This window comes from Felis catus, chromosome B2 (assembly GCF_018350175.1).
Source record: "Felis catus isolate Fca126 chromosome B2, F.catus_Fca126_mat1.0, whole genome shotgun sequence".
Classification (NCBI taxonomy): Eukaryota; Metazoa; Chordata; class Mammalia; order Carnivora; family Felidae; genus Felis; species Felis catus.
The window spans coordinates 74,358,180-74,366,729 of NC_058372.1; the positions used below are offsets into that span (position 1 = coordinate 74,358,180).

The 8,550-nt window shown below is 34.4% G+C and overlaps 1 protein-coding gene across 5 annotated transcripts in view; it reads right to left on the minus strand.

Annotated features, from left to right (window-relative positions):
* The window catches only part of UBE3D (ubiquitin protein ligase E3D), a 240,374-nt gene that overhangs the window by 162,413 nt on the left and 69,411 nt on the right, over positions 1-8,550 (minus strand). The gene's annotated exons all lie outside the window — the stretch shown is intronic.

Sequence of the window (8,550 nt, forward strand, 5' to 3'; positions counted from 1 at the left end):
ATTACTCATCTAACCACATATTTTATCCTCAGAGCCTAGGATGCAAAAACATATTTTGTACCAGGTGATCTATTTTCCCTTTCTTTTTTTAGGAGGTCATTTCAACACATCTTGACTCTACTCTGGAGAATTAAAGTCCATGCAGGAAAGTTCCGACAAAATTGGAAACTAAATCAGTTGGAATAACAAGAACATAAGTAGTGGGCAATGTTAACATTTCATCATATTCCTCACAGGACCTGGGAAGATCAAGACGGACACAGTATATTTAAAAGGTGAGAGGATGATTGAAAACAGAACAGAATCTTAAATGTTCAAACAATAAAACACTAGAGATGGCTCTTTGAAACTCAGTACACAGCACATCATCTTGCAATATAGTAAGTGCCTAATTAATATTTGCTAAGTGAACTTAAATCAGCTTATAGATCATTTTCTGCCATTTTATCCCATTAAAGGACAATCATCATTAGTGCTTTGCAGGCCTTGGAATCACTGACGAGGAGTCTTTACCCAACTCTGAAAATTTGGTAGATTTCAATGATAGAACTTTAGAGCAATAATGGACTTGAGAGGAATTAAGCCCCTCTGCAATAGTACTAACATGTGATTATATGGTCTTTGTTGAAAAACTCGAGTAACAGGGACACTCATTGCAAAGCAGTACTTTAAATGGGAGTGAAATCTACTCTTCAGAATCTGAGCCTTTCAGAAAATATCTGACAACATCGAACACTTTCTCCTGATTTTTCTTTAAGCTAAACATTCCCCATTTCCTCTAACAGGAAATATTCCCCATTTCCTAAACATTCCATTTTATGACCATTTATTAAAAAAGCCCTACCATAATCTTCATTGGTGTATAGGATCTTATATGTTATGAACTTTTTACATGTATCAGTTCATTCAGTCTTCCCAAGAACAGTGTAAAATGGGGTTTCATTAGACCCATTTTACAGAGAAGCAAACTTAAGTTCAAGAGGTTAAATAACATGCAGATGGTGTCACTAAAGAACCAAGACTCAGATCAGTACCTCTGATTCCAAGTGTTTTCCATTATACTCTTTAACCTCAGTCTTTTTAGCTGTAAAACGGGGGTAATAATATTTGCCCTTTGAGCCTCAAATGTTTCTTGGGAATATCAAATGAGAATATATGAACAAAACCATAAAAAGCAGGTTTTTATTGCTAATATCATTCATATGCAGATAATCTGTGTTCTTTCAAGTATTTAATTTATGAATAGGAGAAGTCCAAATCACAATAATGAGAATGTCACTGTTCTTTGCTTCCAGAATTCAAAGCATATGGCAACTAAATGATGCAGGAGTATAACAAGACTAACCCCTAAAAAGATATGGGAAAGTCACTCATCCTTTGGAGTTCAGAATTCAATTAAGAAAGGACTTTCCTAGAAAAAATTATTTAATTTTTGCCTGTTATAAATGCTTAGTAATCTGCCAGCTTTGTAAATTATATTACACTATGTTATGGATTTTTGTGGATTAGCTTGGAAATTTATTTGACATTTGTAACACAATTCTATGAGGAACACTGTTCTAGTTCTAGGAAAGAAACTTTAGAACATACCCATTTGTAAGGCGAGAAGAGCCTTTTTTCGCTTTGTAAAGGCCTATTAATGGGTTTCCAAGGCATAACAGGATATTTTTAAATAATTATTTTAGTCTTATTTTTTCAAGGGGAATAAAGTAGTAGTGTATATTCTAGATCTAGTTAATGGAGAACTGACTTTCAATTCATTTTATCAAGTATTGCTGCAAAAACACCACAATAAGATGAAGATTTCCTTCATTTAATTGTTTTATAGAAGGATGGACTGATAAGCAAAGAAGCAGAAACCTATAATAAACTACCTGTTTCTCAATGAAAATCATTTAACATAAATTTTAAAAAGTGTTTTGTCAAAAATTTGAAAGATACACAAAAGTAGAGAGAATAGCATAATAAACACCCATATCCCCATCACCCAATTTCAATAGTATCAATTCATGGCTAATCTTGTTTCAGCTGTATTCCCCACCAAGTACCCTCAACCCCTGAATTTTTAAAAAAGCAAATTCTACAAATACTATCATGTTATCTGTAAATATTTCAATTGTACTCTGAATTTTTAAAAAATATATCCACAATATAATCATACTACCAAAAAAAAAAAATTAACAGTAACCCTTCAATATCATCAAATATTCACATGTCCTCAACTATTTTAAAACTTTTTTTTTCAGTTTGTTTAAATTGAGATCCATTTAAGTTCCATAGATTCTCCTTCTGCTTGTCTTTTTTTCCCCCCCTTTGCTAATTTTTCATTGGAAACCAGGTTGTTTGTCTTGTAGTGTTTCTCAGTCTGAACTTTGCCAATTACAAGGTGATGGCATAATTTAATATGTTCCTCTCTTCTGAATTTCCTGCAAGCTGAGAGCTGGATCTAGAGACATGATCAGATTTGATACATTGGGGAAGATTACTTCATAGATAAGGTTATATACTTCTGTTAAGAGACATATAATCAACCCCACTCTCTTTGTCTTTCTTATTGTGATGTTTCCAAGTTCTATGATTTCATGATGGGTTAGGAAATGGTGATATCCCAATTCTAGGATTTCTTTTTGATTGATCAGCTGGAATGTTTCTATAAAAAGAAACTTCCCTTCATCACCATTTATTACTTTGAGGTATGGTTTAAAGAAGAAAGGCAGGATAAATGCTCGATTTTCCCCCTTTATCATCTAGTTTTCAAAATAATGAGATGGCTCACTAGCATCTTTAAATGGTAATAACAAATGAAATTTCTTTGATTATTTTTAGTAGTTTAAGAACTTAGGGATCTAAACATATTTATTATTTTATTATTAAGTTATTTCTCCTTACCGATACTCAAATCAACCCATCCTTACCTAGCGGGGAGTATTCAAGTTGTGTCCTGAGTCTTTTTGATATGACTGATAATATTTGACAACTTATTCTTGGTTAGAACAAGATATAACAAGTTCTTCTTGTACTCTGCTTGTACAGACCTGCAATCACCCACTTCTGGATGGAATCCTTCTTGCTGTTAGTGGGAAATGGCATTTAGAAACCAAACAATTGGTTTGGGTTTGCAGACCGCTGGGTGGTCAAATGCATTGTCACTGGGTTAGTCAAATGTTTTTAGGCCTTTTTCAGTGAAGAAAGGTAAAAACTATTCTTTTTTAAGATTAAAATAAATCATGTTTTGTTTTAATATTCTATTTCAAACCCAGGGCTACAGTTTTACTTAACCTCAACAATCTTGCAATCCTTTTCCCATCCTCAAACTCCTAGTTTTCATTACTTGATTCATCCTAAGATGCTCATACAATAGTCTCAGTGTATCATTACCACATTATGACCAACAGTATGATTACTGAAGAGATTTTAAGATTTTTTTAAAGGTTTTTTTTGTTTTTGGTGTTTGTTTGTTTTGATCATTAGGATTTATCCCAAGAAAGATGTACAGCCCAATTACTATGTTTTAGTCTCCTGGAGCACTTTCTCTTTATGCATTTATACTACCAACTATATATGCACTTACATTCCTTCTTTCTTTTTAAATGTTTATTTATTTTGAGAGGGGGGGGCACAGCAGGGGAGGAGCAGAGAGAGCGAATCTCAAGCAGGCTATGCATTGTCAGCGCAGAAGCCCAATGCGGGGCTCAAACCCACAACAAACTGTGAGATCCTGATCTAACCTGAAACCAAGAGTCGGATGCTTAACCAACTGAACCACCCAGGTGCCCCTTGCATTCTTTTTAAATTTCCTTTAGATTTTTAGGGATGGCTTTTAAAAATTGTATTCTGCCTTATAACTAAGTAAAATATATACCTGTCCCAAAGACAGATTGATGAAATCAGGTAAATTTTTAAAAGTCTAATTTCTATTTTTGTTCTACTCATCTCTACTTTTCCTCTTTTCATATGCCATTTAAATTTTATGTTTTATCCTTTGGTTTTTTAAATACAAGCAAATATATTCATATTCTAACCATTCTTGAATAAACAATTACACACTATATACATTTCTTAATTTTTTTTTAATGTTTACTTATTTTTGACAAAGAGAGAGACAGAGAGAAGGAGGGAGAGAAAGAGAGAATGAGCAGGGAAGGGGCAGAGACAGACAGAGACACAGAATCCAAAGCAGGCTCCAGGCTCTAAGCAGTCAGCACAAAGCCTGATGCGGGGCTTGAACTCACGAGCCATGAGATTATGACCTGAGCTGAAGTCAGATGCTTAACCAACTGAGCCACCCAGGCGCCCCACACTATATACATTTCTTCATCAAAAATTTTTCTCACTTTCTTGACATATTTTTCTTAACTTTGCCACAATATTGTCATTAATTTTTTTTTAGAAATTTTTTTAAAGTTTATTTGAGAGAGAGAGTGAGCAGGGAAGGGGCAGAGAGAGAGGGAGACTCTCAATCAGGCTCCACACTGTGAGCAGAGAGTCTGACGCAGGGCTTGATGTCACAAAACTGTTAAGATCATGACCTGAGCCGAAATCAAGAGTCAGACGCTTAACTGAGGGAGTTACCCAGGGGCCCCAGTACTTGTCATTACTTTCTACAATTGTATGGTTCTTAATTGCAAGAATGCCTCAAAATTTAACTAGTCCCCACTGATGGACATTTGGGTTGTTTCTTTGTTTCATTCATTCATTCACTCATGTTACTGACAATGCAAATACCTGTACTACTAAACTGAACAGTCTTGTGTGTGTTCGTCCTTTCAGTTTTGGCCAATGTGCCTTTGAAATACATTCCAGAAGTAAGACAGCTTCATCAAAAGGTAAGTGCACTTGTAATTTTGCCACATTCCCTTCTAGAAGGATTGTATCATTTTGTGTTCCCAGTATTGTACCAGACTTCCCGTTTCTGCACAGTTTCATCAGAAGAGTATGTCGTGAATCTTCTGGATTTTTGTCAATAAAATCTAATACAATGTTTTATTTTGCACTTCTTTTATTAACAGTGAGATTGTACATCTTTTCCTGCATTTAAGAGTGCTCTGAATTTCTTTTCCTATGAAATATCTGTGCATATCTGTAGTCCATTTTTCTATAGGGTTGTTAGCTTTTTTCCTCTGTAGATTTTCATACATGAGGTTTATCAGGATTTGTCTGTGATTGAATTTACAGAGTTTTCATAGTTATTCTTGTTTTTTTCTTGAACAAAAGTATTGTATTTTTATGTACTCAAATTCATCACTCTCTCCTTACTGCTTTTAGATTTTGAGACATAGAAAAATTTTTCTCACTCTAAGGTGATGAAAGAATTCACCCCTATTTTCTTTTTATACTTATGTGGTTCCCTTTTTTAAAACCTCTGATCCACTTAGAATGTGTTCTAGTGTGTTATGGGAAGATTGAAACCTTAGTTTTTCCTTGTGTGCATATCCTATTATCCCAATACTATTATAAAGTCTACATTTCCACACTAACTTGTGAGAGCACCTTTATTATACATTCTATTTCTACATGAGATCAGGTCTATTTCTACTGAATTCCAATGGTCTATCTATTCATGGGTAATTACCATACTATTTTAATTCCAGTAGCTTAATAATATGCTTTTGTATCTGGTAGGGCTAGTCCCTCCCATGATTTCTTCTATATTTCAGGGTTTTCCTAATTATTGTTTCCAAATGAACTTTATAATCAAACTGTCTAGCTGAAAACAAAACAAAATCCGACAGTATTTTATTGAGTTTTATTTTATTGGGTTACACATTAATTTAGAAATGACTGACATTTCAATGATATTTAACCTTCTTATCCAAAAATATGGTATGTATTTCCATTTGTTTTAGATACCTTTTGAAGTCTCTTTTAAGAATGTTTTATAGGGGCACCTGGGTGGCTCAGTCGGTTAAGCGTCCGACTTCAGCTCAGGTCACGATCTCACATTCCGTGAGTTCGGGCGCCGCGTTGGGCTCTGGGCTGATGGCTCAGAGCCTGGAGCCTGCTTCCGGTTCTGTGTCTCCCTCTCTCTCTGCCCCTCCCCCGTTCATGCTCTGTCTCTCTCTGTCTCAAAATAAATAAACATTAAAAAAAAAATTAAAAAAAAAAGAATGTTTTATAATTTTCTTCATACAGGCTTTGACCATTTCTTATTAAGTCAATATATCCTTTCTTTTTCTATTGTAAATGGACTATTCCCTTCCATAATGCATTCTAAGTGATTTTTGGTTGTATATTAAAAAAAACAATAACCTTTACATAATTTGCTAATTTAATAAGTTACCTTACTGAAATTACCTTACTGCTTATAGTAGTTTTCTTGATACTTTTGGGTTTTCCTGATATATAATCATATCACCCTTAAATAGTTTTATTTCTTCTCTTACAATTCTTATGCCAAAATTGCTTTTTCTTGCCTAATTGCAGAAGTTACTATCTCCAACACAGTATGAAAGAGTTAACATTTTTAAGTTTAAAAATACAGCCACTGCTTAAGTGAATCACACTAATAATTAGAAAAATACTATTTATAATAACAAAATATCAAATTGCCAAGTTAAAAAGTGTTGACCATGATGTGAAGCAACTGGAATGCTTCTAATGCTGGTGCAGGTATAAATCTGTCTAGCTACTTTGGATAGCTATCTGGAATTATCTAATAATATGGAAGATGGACTCTGAGACCCCGTCACTGCATTTCTTACTGTAAAGAAAAGTTCACACAAACTAACAGAGAGATGAATAAGAATGCAAATTACCACATTATCTGTAATGGAAAAAATTGAAAATAACGTAAATGTCCACTGAAAGGTTAATCAATAAATAAGTTGTGGTATATTCTGATAAAGGAATATTTACAGCAATTAAAATAAATGAATGAACTACAAGTATCAACATGAAAAAAACCTTTAAAAAAACCTCAAGTGAAAAAAGCAAGTTGAGAAAGAGTAAATACAACATGATACCATCTACATGGCATTTAAAAACATGTAAATTCATAGCATATAATCTTAATGTTTATATTTAGCAAAAGTATAAAAATACACACAGTGAAAGTGCATGGCAATGAAAAACACCAAATTTCAAATACCACGTTTCTTCTGGGGAAGGACAAAAGGGGATGGATTCAGTGGATAGAAGCTTCAACTGTTTTAATGTCTTATTTTTAAAAATTATCTACCTATCTATGTATGTATCTATCAATCTATCACAAATATGGTAATATGGTAAGGTTTATTAAAGACAGGGAAGAAAATGGGGATTTATTATTCTCTAACTTTTCTATAAATTCAAAACAGTTCATAAAAAAAGGTGATTAGATTATATAGATTAGGCTGATTAGATTATAAATTTGATCAGAACTCTTAGGAAATTAGCTAAAGTGCTTTGAGAGACTGGCCCCCTCACTGAAGTATGAGATGTGAAAAAACAAATACTTTCACTGACATAACCAGCAATATAGACAGAACTGTTCAACAGTGAGCCTTGAATACAGATACATGACTAGGGCAATTGCTCTTCCCTGCTGAGGACATTAGCCAGTGTTCACAAGAGGTCTACAGGAGTGTATACTGGATACAGGGCTTAAGGAGGGGCACCTGGGCAGACACAGCCAGCAGAAGTAAGATGAAATGATTGCATAAAAACCCTGAACCATCTACTATGTGTCATTTCCTTTCTTGACAGTTTCTAAACTAGATATTCATAAAGATTGAGAAATGTCTTCTATATTTAAAGATAAACACTTAGCACACTGGAACCAAAAGTATAAAGCAAAACCAGCTGTTGCCAGGAAACTAACTGCAAGAAAACAAAATGGAAGACCAGAAGTTCCAGGATTAAGACCAATACTAAAGCGAATATCACTTTTATCTGGAAGGATCAATTCATAACTCTTAGTGGAAAGAGAGTTCACAACACTACACAAAATAGAATTCAAAAGGAAACACCCAAATCTCACCCTCAAGCACCTTATTTCAAAATAACGTATGTACCATTTATAGATCAGGTTTATGAAATCTTTGGGTAGAAAAGTAACATATCAAGTCATCCTGACAAATACAGAGGAAGAAGCAAGAGCTCCTTTAGAGTAACAAATCACACAGGCCTCTCCCACTTATGCCCTTTATGGCTAAAGAGCCTTGTTAGCAGTTCAAGGCGCTGGTGTGTTCACCTCTGATCCAGCATCATTAACCCATGCCCTTTGTTCTACAAATCTCATTTCTACAGGAGACTGCCCAGATAGCCACTTCTTCCTCAGACCTGGACGGTAATTACTCCTATGGGGCTTGAAGAGTCAATGTCAATGTATTACTTACCTGTAAGACAGGCTGATGTAGTACATTCACTCATCTGTTAGAAACATGCATTTTAGCTACCACTTTATGACACAAGAACACCAACCTCATTTCAGTATTGAAAAGTAAAGGTCAGCAAACTTCTTCAGAAAGGGTCAGACAATAAGTATTTTAGGCTTGTCGGACATCTGTCACAACTACTCAACTCTGCTGCTGTAGGGCAAAAGCAGCCATAAACAATGTTTATACAAATGGG